Genomic DNA, 15151 nt, shown 5'->3' on the forward strand with positions numbered 1-15151 from the left:
TCCAGAGTAGGCCAGAGACCTGCCCATGGTCACAGAGCCAGTGGACGGCAGGGCTGGGACCACGGGTCTCCTACCCCTCTGCCCTGCACCTCCCTACTCATCCGCTTCACTGAGCATGTCCTTCCAGGGCCACGGAAGACCTTGACGGGGAAGAGCCCTCCTGACCCAGAGGACGAAGCACACCAAGCAGAGGAGACAGAGTTCAGCACAGGAGACTTCAGTTAGACTCAGGAGGAACCACATGGCAATACACAACTTCCCACAAGCGGGCTCAGCCTTCCTCTCCAGCCTATCGCTCCCCAGCTCCCACCTTTGCTCCACACTCCAGCCAAAGGGAAATTCTTACAGTCCCCGGAACAGACATCTCAACAGGCCTCTGCAAATAATAGTAATGGGCCTTTGCAAACAATTTACAATAACAAAAATAATAATAAAGCAGAGGTACATCTTAGCAGACCAGGGAGGTGGGCGTGGAGTGTTCTGCAGTTTATGGATGGGAGAAATTGCACCTTTGCAAATCCTTCCAATAGCTCAAAGGACAAGGCTGGGCCATCGCTCAGTTGGTCCAACCTAGTCAGTTTCCTCCAGCGACAGAACAGATGCCACTGTCTCTTCTGCCGGGCAGCAGGTGAAGGTTGAGGACCACACAGCAGCCTCAGCTCATTCATCCCACATCTTCCTGGCATGCTCGCTCCCTCTGCCCACCTCACGCCCACTCCCTACCCCAGGAAGGCTTCCTTAACCTCCCCACTGACCGCATCCCACCGCAGGCGTCCCCAACGAGGCCCACCAGGCTGGGGCTGGGGCTGGCCTTCAACGGCATCCCAGTGCTTGGAACAAAGTAGCCACATGAATGAACAAAATTGGGAAGATTTTTCAAGAACAACAAAAAAATCAACCCTGCGGGTGTCCATGTCATGAGCATAAATGAGAAAATACGAGCAGACTTTTAGCCCAGGGCCCAGAATACAATAGGCATTCCATAAATACAGCCCTGTTTTGATTGCTTTATAGAAAATGAGGAGGGGAGCATTGACCCCTGCATCCCACGAAGCTGACAAGGTTAATGAGGAAGGGACATGGAGGCCAGAGGCTGTGGGGGCCCCTTCGGGCCAGGAAGTGAGGAGGGTGACTCTGAGGGGTCCCCTGTCTGAGAAGCAGACCCCACCCATGCAGGAGGGTTGCCTGGCTGAGACCCCTGGGTCTCTCCCACTGAATCATGCCCTCCCTGTCTCCCAAAAGGGCAAGAAAAATGGGGCACCTATAAAGTCCCCTAGGCCCCTCACTCACTCCTGAGGACCAAACACGTTAGCACCTTGAACGGGATTTGAAATCACAAAGGATGAGTTTTTAACCCCAAATGGTTTGCATCCCCACTTCCCCCACTGTGTTCCTTCAGGCATGCTGGGGAAGAAGGTAATTGCGGCAGCAGGTGAAACATCCCCGACTCCAAGAGATGCCAGACATTGTGCTAAGGCCGTTCGCCTATCATCTAATCCACAGTTCTGACAGCATGCTCCGCAGAGCCCCAGGGTCCCCAACACCTTCCAGGGGTCCCCAAGGTCCAAACCATTCTCAGCACTTACTAAGACATCATTGCTTTTCTCACTGTGAGGACATTTGATGGAACAAAAGCCGCAGCAGGGGAAACTGCTGGGAGCTCAGCAGAGACACAGCACTGGCCCCAGATGGACTGGTCGTCACTCACAGTGACAAAATAGGGCAGTGTCATTTAACAATGTCCTTGATTAAGCAGTAAAACTGATTAATTTCACCGAATCTCAGCCCGTGAGCGCACGTCTTTTTAATATTCTGTGTGATGACATGGGACGTGCCCTTGGGCTGGTTCCTGGATATGACAGGGGTCTGGAGGAAACGCCCTCCGGAGCTGTGGGCTGAACCAGCCGCTCTGTCCAGGGGACACCACTGTTACTTGAAAGAACAGCCAACGGACAAATGATGGTTTTTCAGAGCTGGATATCTGGCAGAAATTTTCTCAAAAATTAATAAAGTAAGCCTGTCTCTTCAAGAAAACAACGGGCAGCATTTGTTGCCAATGATAAAATTTGAGCTTTCAAGGGAAAAATTAGAATTTTGGAAAACTTACATCAGCCACTGTGAGTCTGACCGCTTCTCAAAACATAAAGACTTGGCAGTGATATGGTGATACGTTAACATGCGTAACTTTGGGGTGTGAGGAAATGAAATGTGTCCACATTTGGAAGATCTGTACAGCTCAGTGAGCCAGTATTTTCCCAAGGACTGATGTGTGATGTCACAAAACCACATCTGGATCAAAGATCCATTCATATCACAACATAGTCCAATACGAAATACGAAAGTTTCATTACGAAAGACGAAAAGTTCATTGATATGCTTTTGGATTCTACATTTCAACTAAGCTTTTTTTTTTTTTGAGGAAGATTAGCCCTGAGCTAACATCTGCCGCCAATCCTCCTCTTTTTTGCTGAGGAAGACTGGCCCTGAGCTAACATCGTGCCCATCTTCCTCTACTTTATATGTTGGATGCCTGCCACAGCATGGCGTGCCAAGCAGTGCCATGTCTGCACCCGGGATCCAAACTGACGAACCCAGGCCGCCGAAGCGGAACATGTGCACCTAACCGCTGCGCCACTGGGCCAGCCCCTCAACTAACCCTTAAGAAACTATCACTTGTCGAATTTCTACGTAGTATCAAAGGAAAATATCCACAGGCCAGTAAAACACTCCTCCCTTCTCCAACCACCTCTGTGTGAGGCTGGACTGTCTTCACACACTCTGAGGGAAACAACCCATCCCAGCAGACGGCCGCAGGCGCAGACAGGAGATGCAGCTGTCTCCTATTGAGCCAGACGTTCCAGAGACTGCAGAACCACACCACTCCTCTCACTCTAGCTTTTGTTTTGGAAAACAGTTATTTTTCAGAAAAATATTTTATTTTCGTTAACATATAATGGGTTTACTATTCGCATTTCTTAAACGAATTTATAAATGTGTTTTTAAATATACTGTTTTAATTTCTAATATGGTAAATATTTATATATATAACCCACATAAACAAAAGCTCTTCGGGGTCTTCAATTTTTAAGAATGTAAAGGGAAGAGTCCAGAGACTAAAAAGTTTGCAAATAGCTATGATTTAACCCTCGCAGTAACACTGCGGTTAGTGTTTACTAGCATGGTTCCCATTTTGCAGGTACAGACACTGAGGCACACAGTCCGGTAACTTGCCCAAGGGTACACAGGTGGCGAAAGCTTCCGAGCGCACGCTCTTAAGCTCCAGCGGTCCCTCACCTGACATCACGCTCCCAGGGAAGCGCAGAAGGAGGAACGATGGCGTGCCACAAAGGGAACCGCAGAAGTGAAGGAGGAGAAGACAAGCAAACATTTGTGTAACCTCAGGGCGGAAATTTCTACACAAAATGCCTGAGAAGACATACAGTTAAATCTCAGTAGATGACACTACAAAAACATGGTCAGCTTCTAACCAACACAGCAAAACCAGTTACGAGGCAAATGGCAAATTGGATAAAAATATTCTCAACATAGGTTTATTATTTATCATATTCAATGTAGAGTGTTTTTTTCAAACAAATGAGAAAACAAGTACATCTTGAGACTAAAACAGATCAAAAACAAACAAAAAAATAACCAAGAGACAAGAAATACAAATGGCCAAGAAAAAATGTTCACTCTAACTTGTAATTTAACAACTGGAAACAATGAGACGCCACGTGTTGTCTATCATCAGATCACAGGTACTGCAGGATGAAACACCCGGAGTCAGGGCGGGTGGGGCATCCGCGCCCTCCTACGCACCTGGCAGGATGTCAGCTGGCACGGCTCTCTGGAGGCCAATCTGGCAATAATTCTAAAATACCTTAAAAATGTGCAACCCTTTGACCCAGCAATTCTTTCATCAATTGAGTCAAAGGAAATAATCAAAGATATGGCGACAAAGGTGGTCGCTGCAGCTTTGTTTACATTAGTCAAAGACTGGAAACATCTTTCACATCAACGGTAGTCAGAGTCGAAAGTACCATGGACGTCATCCTGTAGTCATTAAAACGGACGGACGGTCCGATGAATGTCACCAACAGAATGTGGAGTGAAAGAGGCCAACATAAGCGAATACTGTGTGACTGTATTTATCTAAAACTCAAAAACAGGCCAAGCTGGTCCACGGCGCTGGGAGTCCAGGAAGAAGTCAACTCTGGAGGAGGAATGGGGCTGGTGATGGGGCCCAGGGGCCCCCGGTGCTGGAAGGAGTCTGTTCCTTGTGCTGGGCGAGGCTCCGAAGGCTGTGCTCCCCTGGGCCAGTCATCAAGTTGTACACTTGTGATGGGTGTACTTTTCTGTGAACGTTAAATGTCAACTTAAAAGTTTCACAAGAAAGAAGGGGCAGTTTCTTGACTGACATAGGAAAATACCTACTGTATGTTTAATCAAAAAAAAAAAGACACCAAATAGTATTTTAGAGTTTGGTCTCCATAAATAGGAGGGCGGGCTCTTGTATACAAGCACAGACACACACACACATCCACACATGAAAAATGTCTGGGAGGACAAATCTCAAAACATTAATGGTGAACTGTGGCTATTGCTGCGAAGGGGGATCACAGCTGATGTTTCTAATCTTCCTGCACACCTGCATTTTCTCTGATTTTCCCAGAATGAACATATACTATTGATAGAAAAAAGAGGAGGAGAAAAAGACCTACACAGGACAGCCTCTGATGCCAGTACCCATGGTTCCGTACCAACCTGACAGCCCAAGGAGACCCTGACCCACAGGAAAGGACAGGGGAGCAATGCCATTCCTGAGTTGTCGCTAATGGAAAGCTAAACAGCTTCCTGTGGAAAAACTAGGATATCGGAGTCAGAAAGACCTGGGTAGACTCCCGGCTCTGTCCCCACCCGAGGCCGGGGCCCCTTCCTGAGGCTCAGTTTCCCTGCAGTGGAATGAGGGCTAAACAAGGTCATGGATGTCCCGCCCTGAGCGGGTCAGTGCTTGGGGCACATCTGACACACAGGCTCCCCCAGGTTCCAGAGAAGAAGAAATGGAGGCCCAGAAAGGCTGAGCAACGTCCGCACCTCATACTTCAGAACTGCGACCCCAGGGGACAGCCAGAGTCCCCACACCTGGAGCGTGGCCTGGAGGGAAGTGCCCGCCCTCCCTGGGCCTCAGTGCCCCCAGAGTGAAGCGCAGGCTGGGCACTGGCACTGGGCTTGAGCTCGGGCAGCCTCCCTCGAACCCCGCACCCATCATTCCCATGAAACCCCCGAGAGGAAGGCTGTGGCAGGAAAGGAGGACAGCTGACCCAGACAGGAAGTGACCTCGCCGGATGAGTGACAGGCCAACATTCCATCGGGAGCCCCACCTGCTGGGACCTTCAGGGTCATGGGAGCCAGAAGTGGGTGGGCACGCGGAGGCCAAGGAGGAAACAGGATTTACTGCGGAAGGCCAGGCACACGGCAGACCCCCAGGCGGGGAAGTGACTTCATTTCACACTCTGTCCTCCTCACTTCCGCCCCTGGCAAGGCAGGGAGTTAACCCTGAGAGGGCCTTGCTTCACCAAGCCCTGGCCAACTCCACATAGGCCAGAGGAGGAGAATCCAGGCCTTCTCCTCTCCCTGACTCCCATCATCCCCAGTCCACAGATGAGGAAAGTGAGACTCAGAGAGGCTGACAACAGGGCAGGAACTGCAGGAACTTTCCTGCTACACCGAGCTGCACAAAGGAGGGAGATGTTAACTCAGGGTCAGGAAGTCAGGGAAGGCTTCCTGGAAGAGGAGGCTACTGAGGTGGTCCCTGAAAAGTGATCATCATTTGACAGACAAGAAAAGCATTCTGCAGAGGGAACAGCATGGAGAGAGAAATGCTTGGCACTGTTCAGAGCTCTTAGGAAGTATTAAGCTACTGTGAGGCCAGAACAGAGGACGGGGTGAGGTTGGCCTGAACCCCGAGTGTCTTGGGGCCCTGCCAGAGAGTTAGGATGTTGCTCTGCAGGGTGAGATGTGCTGCCCAGGCTGGGGCAGTAGGAGAGAGGCAGGACAATGCCATGAGTCACCCTAAGAAGGCTGCACGGAGGAGGTATCATGCGGGGAGCACCTCAGCAAGGGCTAGATATCGCTCTGGGACCACTAAGGCCCAAGGCTCCGCAGGCCTCGCCCTACTGCCCCATCACCCCAACCAACTTAGTTTCTCTGTACAAGAGAAGGGAAAGGAATTCACAGTACCAACAGTACCACATGCCGAGGTGGGTACCAGCGCCAGACGATGAACTGGCAGGGCGCTGGGTACACCCCACCTGCGTGTGAGCCTCAGCTCTATCACCACTAGCGTGTAACCTTGACAGAAACACTTAACGTCTCTGCGCTGCCCCTCTGTCAAATGGAGACAGTAACATGCCCACTCCGAAGGGCTGCAAGGCTCAACTGAGACAACCCCGTACACGCCTCTTGAGCACCCACAGCCAGTATGCAGCGAACGAACACACACCGTGTTATCCCCAACACTCCTACAGCTGTGGACCATGGCCATTCTGACCCGGTGACAGGCTGAGCGAATCAGCTTGGACCACACGGCACAGAAACAGCGGAGCCAAGATTCACACTCGGGCCCTGAACACCAGGCTCAGCCCAACCCACCAGGCAAAGCAAACCCTGAGCCCTAGAACCGAAGGCCCACAGCCGTGGCTCCGTAGGGCTCCGGGCGGCTTCTGGAAGGGGGAGGGCTGTGCCACCTCCACCCTTCAGCGGCCGAGGGAAGAGCAGGAGAAAGCGCCAGGGCGCAGGAGGGGAAGGAAAATATTTTCAAGTTTCTCCCTCTTCCTGTTTATCTATCCTTTTGATCCCAAAGCTCCTGGTAGTCGTTTGTTCAGGGAAAGTCCTGCCAACAGCGACATCCGGCCCTGGCAGCCTTGTGCGGGACCCGGAGGCCCATGTCCCCACAGGCCCACCCCTGCCCAGCTAGGGAAGCTGCACCATAAAGGGGCTTTCAACAGAAACCAGGACCCAGAGGGGACCCGGGCCAGGGAGGAGGGCCCCTGCACGGCCTCCCCAGGGCCAGCTGGCACTGATCAGCTCCACTCTCGGCTCCGATCAGCCGCCAAGAGGTGACGAGGAGGATTCGAGGAATCGGCTCTAAGTCCGGTGCTGAGGGAAGAAAAGCCGGCACCCAGCCTGGGCACTGCGCAGGGCCGGGACCACGGAGCACTGGCGGTGCGGTCAGGTGAGTGGGCACCCCACCTGGGGTGACCAATGACTCGCTGCATGACCCTGGCCAAGTTACTGAACTTCCCTGAACCTAGTTCACTCATCTGTAAAATGAGGACAATACTGGAACCTGCTTCATAGGGATGTGGTAAGGATTACATGAGACAACACAGGGGAAGGGCTGGCACCCAGCAAATGTGAATAAATATTATTTATTCCACTACCACCATCAAGCTGACCCACTCACTCACTCCCAAAATTCTGAGGTGCCTTTAAAATGTGATCAAAAGAACAATTATAGTCTTAAAAAGGAATGAAATTTTGATACATGCTACAATATAGATGAACCTTGAAGCCATTATGCTAAGTGTTTAAACAAGCCAGATACAAAAGGGCAAATATTGTATGGTTCCACTTACAGCAGGCACCCAGAGCAGTCCAATTCACAGAGACAGAAAGTAGAACGGTGGTTGCCAGGGCCGGGGAGGGGAAGAAGGCAGCTACTGGTCACTGGGCAGAGCTTCCGTTTGGGAAGATGAAAAAGTTCTGGAGGTGGACGGTGGTGACGGTTGTACAACAGTGTGAATGGACTTAAAGCCACTGAACTGTACAATTTGAAATCACTGAAAAGGTAGACTTTATGGTAGCTATATTTTACAATTAAAAAAAAGACAGGGGAGTGTTGGGCAGCTTGTTTCATAATCTCTAACAACTGGAAACAAGGCAAAAGTCCATCTACAGGAAAAAAAGGACCACATTGTGGTACGACCACACAACGGAACACTACTGAGCAATGAAAAAGAACAAACTGCTGAGACCCATGCATCATGAGTGAATCCTACAGGGTTTACACTGAGAGAAAGAAGCCATATAAAAACAGCTCATATTGTATCATTCCACTTACATAAAGTTCAACAACAAGCAAGACTGATCCTTGGGAAGGCACTCAGAGGCGTGGCCACTTGAGAGTGTGGGAGGGTCAGGAAGGGGCCCCAGGGACCCTTCCAGGCCCTGGAAATGCTCTGTATCTTGATCTGGGTATGGGTTACACAGGTGATAGATCCGCAACAATTCATCAAATCATGCCCTGATTTACTGTCTGCAAATTATATCTCGATTTACAAAACAAATACAAACAGCTAATAACCCGTCCTTTGCCTTCCTCCGATGACTACAATGAGGTGAGAGTGAAGCTGGACATGGAAAGGCCATGAGAAGTGTTGGGTGTTGGGTAAGAACATGGGCTGGGAGTCAGAAGGACCAGGGTTCAAATCCTGATGCTCCCTCTGACTGGATATGATTTTTTGTTTTTCTGACTTTTTGGTTGACCACATATTTTATAACAAAAGGTGTACTTACTGTCACAAGTCAAACAATGACGTATAAAGAAAATGTTTATGCCCTTCCAATCCCCCTCCAAGCCTATCCCTAAGCTTCCTTCTACAATAAGCTTTTTTCCCTTAACAGAACACCACAAACACCCCTCCCAGTTAATTCCATATAACTCCACCCCTGTCTGTTCAATAGTGGCCATTCCATTGTATCACTATTCGCTCAACACATAGCTACTAAGTATCAACCATGTCAACCAGATTGGCAGGTCCTGGCGCCTGTGGAGCAGACATTCTAACAAAAGAGAGAAAAGGAGAGGGAGGTAGGGAGGGAGTCCACAAAGAAATACAATAATGACACACTGTATACATTGTGATGTGGGTTACAAGGGGCTGAGATGCTGAGATAGAAAATGAGGAAGGTAGGAAAAGGACATATTTTAGATAAGACAGTCACAGAAGGCCTATGCCATATATCTGAAAAACAGGAAGGTTTCAGCCATGTGAAAAAGCATGGCAGGCAGAGGGGACAGGACGTGAAAATGCCCTGAGAAGGGGAAGAACAAGGAACTGAAAGGAGACAGTGTGGTCTCTGCCACAAAATCTTTGCGCACAAAGCCTTACATCCTGTAGTTGCACTTCTTTAGGACAGGCTACTAAAATTCAGACTGCTTACATAAAAAGGCAAACACATTTTAAAACTACAGTAGATTACTTTTCCAAAGGTTGTAGCATTATGCACAGCAACCAGAAGGAGCGCTCAACAAATGAGGGCAGGCTCTTACCATCATTTCCACACAAATGCCAGGAGGTAACCGCCAATTCCACAGCTCTCAAGCTAACAAGGAGAACTTCCTAAGGGGAAATCTGAATGCTCCAGCCCACGAGGTTTAGAATGGCTGTCCCTGGAAACAGGGATTAGGGAAAAGAAGGTAGAAACTATGGCTCAGCAAACAGCACTGGGCCTGGGAGTCACGAGACCGGATTCATAGTCGGCCTTTCTTTTTTTTTCCTTTTTCTTTTTTTGAGGAAGATTAGCCCTGAGCTAACTGCCGCCAATCCTCCTCCTTTTGCGGAGGAAGACTGGCTCTGAGCCAACATCCGTGCCCATCTTCCTCTACTTTACATGTGGGATGCCTAACACAGCATGGCTTTTGGCAAGCGGGCCATGTCTGCACCTGGGATCTGAACCCGTGAACCCCGGGCCACCGAAGCGGAACGTGTGCACTTAACCGCTGCGCCACTGGGCAGGCCCCCATAGTCAGCCTTTCTGAGACTCAGTTTCCTCATCTATAAAATGGACTGAATCATTCCCTCTTCATGCAGCTATTCCACAAAATTTCACCTGCTATGTGTGAGGGACTGTTCTAGGCACTGACAGCACAGAACAAAAATTCCTGCCTTGTACACAGCAGCTGGAGACACAGAAATAACCTATACAAATTAGTAAAATATATGGCATAGCAGGAGGTGATAAGGAAGAAAAGGGCTATGGAGATGAGGCATGACATTTTAGACAGGGTATCCAGGGAGGCATCACATTTGAGGAAAGAGCTGAAGGAAGCGACATGGCAAGCTATGTGGTTCTGTGGAGGAAAAGCATCCCAGGTTGAGAGGAAAGCCGTGCAAAGGCCCTGAGGTGGGGTGTTCCCAGTGTGTGGAAGGAGCCGTGAGGCAGGCATTTTAGGTGCAGCAAGGTGAGCGAGGGGGTGGGTATTGGATGGGGGTGTCCTGAGGCCACTGTAAGGACTCTGGCTTTCACTGTGAGTAAATGGGGAGCCACTGGGGGCTTGGGGCAGAGAAGTGCCCTGACCTGACATTTACGTTCTTACAAGGTCACCCTGGCTGCTGTGTGAGAAGAATCTGTCGAGGGACAGGGCAGAAGCCAGCAGACCCGTCAGGAGTCACTGCGGCAGCGCAAGTGACACGGGAGGCTGGGGCCAGCACTGGGGGGAGGCGAGGAAAAGGGCTCACCCTGGACCCACTCTGAAAGTAGAGCCAACAGGACCACCTGACACGTCCCTTCTGAAACGTGAGGAAAACGGAGGCCCCTGGACGCCTTGGGTGCTGGGCCTGAACGATAGAGGGATGCGGTCGGCACCGACAGAGACACACAGACCGAGGGGAAGCGGGTGTGCGGCGCGGAGAATAGGCAGACAGATTAGCCGGGCTCGGCCCCGAGCCACCTCAGAAGCAGAAGGCCCTGCAGCCCTGTGAGGACAGAGACCATGGTGCTGAGCCCTGCGGCGCCCAGGGCGCCAGGTAGGACGGGGGAGGGCTCCCGTGGGGAGGCAGGTCGGGTGCACAGGTCAGCACCGGCTGGCTGCCCACAGGCCCGCTTCACGGGAGGGAAAACCAGGGTACCAAGTTCCACAGTGAGCACCTCTTGTCTAGAAGCCAGAAAGGGCTGGAATGAGCGAAGGCAGGGGGCAGGCAGCACCCACCTGCCACCCCAAACCAGGATGACGCTGAGGCCCAGCATGCCACCCCCCCAGAAGCCGGTAGGCTTCCACGAGGCCATGCAGGACTCTAGGCTCTCCAGAGCCGAGAATGGGACTCAAGCCAGACTCCACAGACGGTTACTTCAGGATTTGTGAGCTCCTTTTTTTTTTTTTATTGGGATTTAATTCACATACCATAAAATTCATCCTTTTAAAATACGTAATTCAGTGGCATTTAGTACGTTCACAATGTTGTGCAATCATCACCACTATCTAATTCCAGAATATTAAACCCAAAAAGTTAAACACAGAATTACCATATGACCCAGCAATTACATTCCTGGGTATATACCCAAGGGAACGGAAAACAGGGTTCCAAACAAATACTGGTACACAAATGTCCATAGCAGCATTATTCACAACAGCCATAAAGTGGAAACAATCCACATCCATCAACTGATAAACGGATAAACAATATGTGGTATCTCTATACAATATATTATCATTCAGCTATAAAAAGGAATGAAGCATGCTACACCATGGATGGACCTTGAAAACATTACGCCAAGTGAAAGAAGCCAGAACGACAAGTTACAAGCTGTATGATTCCATTTATGTGAAATATCCAGAACAGACAAATCCACAGAGACAGAATGCAGATTAGTGGTTACCAGGGGCTGGGTGGGGGTGGGCATCAGGAGCGACTGCTTAACAGATACGGAGTTTCCCTTTGGGGAGATGAAAAGGTTTTGGAAGCTCGACATCACTAATCATCAAGGAAATGCAAATCAAAACCACAGTGAGATATCACCTCATGCCTGTCAGGATGGCTATTATCAAAAAAACAAAAGACAAGTGCTGGCAAGGATGTGAAGAAATTGGAACCCTTGCACACTGTCGGTGGGAATGCAACTCAGTGCAGCTGCTACGGAAAACAGTATGGGGGTTCCTCAAAAAATTTAAAATAGAACTACCATATGATCCAGCAAGCCTACTTCTGGGTATTTATCCAAAAGAATGGAAATCAGGATCTCAAAGAGATATTAGCACTTCCATGTTCACCGCAGCACTGTTCACAAGAGCCAAGAGGTGGAAGTAACCCAAATGTCCACTGATGGTTGTACAAAGAAAATGTGGTATACACATACAATGGAATATTATTCAGCCTTAAAAAAAGATATTCTATAATATGCTACAACATGGATGAACCTTGAGGACATTACAGTTGTCCACTGAGTGAAATAAGTCAGTGACAGGAGGACAAATACTGCATGATTCCACTTACATGGGGAATCCATAGACTGAGAGTGGAATGGTGGCTGTCAGGGCTGGGGGAGCAGGAGACAGGCAGTTACTAATCAAAGGCACAAAGTTTCAGTTAAGCACGATGAATAAGCTCTAAGATCCGCTGTGCAACACTGTCCCTCCAGTCAACAGCAATGCTGTACACTTAAACAAGTGTTAAGAGGGCAGACCTCACGTTACGTGTTCTTACCGCAATAAAATAAAATTTTTTAATGTTTGGAATTAGATAGAGGCGATGGTTACACAACCTTGTAAATGTACTAAATACCACTGAATTGCACACTTTAAAACAGTTAAATTTACATCACATTAATTTCACCTCAATTAAAAAAAGGAATAATGAGCATATACCTGTTCACCTGAACGACCTTCATAAGCCGGGGCGGGCGTGCAGCTTGGGGCTCAAGTTGGCTCCCGTGTTTACAATCTGGTTCCTCCTCCACAGCCAAGTGACCTCACCGCACACAGCACAAACAAAGGTTGTGGTTCAAAGAGGAGAAGAGGGGGTGGGGTGGGGACTGAGCCATCCCACAGCCCATGGCAGCCTGGATGTGCCCCATTCAAAGGCCTGGCCTCTTAGCAGTCGGGACCACGTCCAGGTTGAGAGCATTTGCGTGAACTGAGCCAAGCTCATCTCTTTGTGCCAAATTCCTGATTCCCACAGAAGTGGGTTTAAGAGCCACAATATGCAGATATCAATAACGCCACTGTTCCGCCCTTATCTCCAATCAAACGAGCCTGCTTTCCAGGCCTCAAGCAATGCTCCATTAAAACAGAGATTTGGGGATTATTCACTGGTAGTTTGGGCTCAAATGTGAGTAATCAGAATTACCCCAAACCATCCAGCTAGCCCAGCGTTATTAATGCCTCTCTGCAGAGCAGGCTCCAGCGACACAGCCAGGGGAAAGAGAAGACGCCCAGCTCTCCGCCATCAGCACAGGCGACATCCTCCCCTCCAAACTAACATCGTTCACTTGAAATGGGTTGGCTTTCTGGTGTTGTTAGTTTTTTTCTGGTTTTATTTCATGTTTGTTTATAGTCATATCAAAACTATGTAAGCCTATAACTAGGCACTTACATCTAGTTTTATATTTGTACATATATAAGTTATATTCTAATAAGGAAATTTAAATCAATAAGTGAAGCTTTTTTTTTTTTTGCTTTAAAAGGGAGTCCACAAAAAAACCACACACTGTGTGATTCCATTTATACGAAATGTTCAGAACAAGCAAATCCATGGAGACAGAAAGTGGATTAGTGGGCTGGGGCGGAAGGTAATGAGCAATGGGTACAGGGTATCTTCTGGGGTTGATGAAAATGTTGTAAAATTAGACTGCAGTGACAGATGTCCAACTCTGAATATACTAAAAGCTACTAAGTTGTACACTTTAAATGGGTCAATTGTACAGCATGTGAATTCTATCTCGATAAAGCTATTATTAAAAGGCGAAGTCAATATATTATCCAGGTTTGAGCAGCACTAAGCTGGAGAAATCAACAAACCCACCTCCTCATAGCGTCCCTCCCAGGCTCCCTCTCCTGCCCTCCCCCACACTGTCCCCAAAGGCTCAGTATGAAACCCTAGTCTATGATGAAACCCTAAGTCACAAGACAGGCCCCCCCCCCCCCCCCCCCCAGTGCACAGTTGGCTGCCCTGTAACACTACAACACAGGATTCCTATCCCCTGGAACCTGCTTCATACAAGAGGATTAAGGCACTACTTTGAATTATTAAATTAGGAAAAACTTTAAAACACGGGAGATGCGGTTCATTTATACATCGATGGCATCATTCATACGTCAAGGCAAGAAGGATGACAACACAGACTCAGAGCCCCAGTAAGCCACTGGCCGGGTCAGGGCAGAGCCAGGAGCACGCGGACCTGAGCACAGCAGCCCCCTTCTCAGAGGCCACAGACAGCCCCACCCTCCACCCACACAAAGCCCGCCGTGCAGGACAGGCTTTCATTCGGGAGACCCAAAGCACACTGCCTAGAAGAGTGGGCCTCAGCCAGGAGCAACTCTGCTGCAACAAGAAGGGCGTCCTCAGGTCCACCTTGTGCCAACTCAACGAGTCTGCCTCTCTCTGGGCCTATTACTTTCAGCGAAACTTCACAGAGGCAGGAGGAGGAGGCCCCTGTTGCCTGCCAGCGGCTGCGAGGTGGTGGTGAAGCACCCAGGGGGTGCACGTCCACCCAGATGCCGGCCACCAGCTCGCCTACCCCCAGGACAGCAGCTCCCTTTGGTTCCACTGCCTCCCTCCTCCCGAAACCTGCTCTAAACTGACCACCTCCAGGAGGCCTTCCTTCCCTGTCCCCAAAGCCTCGCTGAGCCCCAGGGCAGGGGAGATGGACAGCTGTGCCCACAGCCCAGGCCCCACCTCTCAGCCCTCAGCTGGACACAGCCCCCAGGAAATTTGCACGGAACTCCGATGGTGGTGCTGGGGACACTCCCCGGGACCGATGGCTAAGTGAAACAGCAAGGCCCAGGGCCACGGACACTGTGACCCCATCTACATCCCCAAATGGAAAGCCGCAAATTCGCCTAGAGGCACAGGAAAAAAGACCAAGGGACAGTCAGCAAAGGGGAAAGGGGAGTTTCACACTTCACTCGCTCTCTCTGAAGCTTCTACAGTCATGCACCGCTTAATGACAGGGACAGGTTCTGAGAAATGCGTCGTTAGACGATTTCTTCCTTGTGTAAACATCACAGAGTGCACTTACACAAACCCAGATAGTATAGGCTTCTACACACCCAGGCCATATGGCGCTAATCGTACAGGACCACCGTGATACGTGGTCCGTCATTGACGGAAACGGCATATGGCGCATGACTGTGCTTGAATCTTTCACAAAG

The 15151-nt window shown here is 49.7% G+C and overlaps 1 protein-coding gene across 9 annotated transcripts in view; it reads right to left on the bottom strand.

Annotated features, from left to right (window-relative positions):
• Positions 1 to 15151, bottom strand: part of PALD1 (phosphatase domain containing paladin 1) — a 77211-nt gene that overhangs the window by 54748 nt on the left and 7312 nt on the right. The window contains exon 1 of one of the 9 annotated variants that reach the window (XM_046655007.1): positions 12647 to 12726. The exons of the other annotated variants lie outside the window; for them this stretch is intronic. The gene's annotated coding sequence lies outside the window, so the exon portion shown is untranslated. Of the gene's footprint in view, positions 1 to 12646; positions 12727 to 15151 lie in introns of those variants that run through there. 9 annotated transcript variants of the gene reach the window in all.

The sequence above is a fragment of the Equus quagga genome, chromosome 2 (genome assembly GCF_021613505.1).
Source record: "Equus quagga isolate Etosha38 chromosome 2, UCLA_HA_Equagga_1.0, whole genome shotgun sequence".
Taxonomy (NCBI): domain Eukaryota; kingdom Metazoa; phylum Chordata; class Mammalia; order Perissodactyla; family Equidae; genus Equus; species Equus quagga.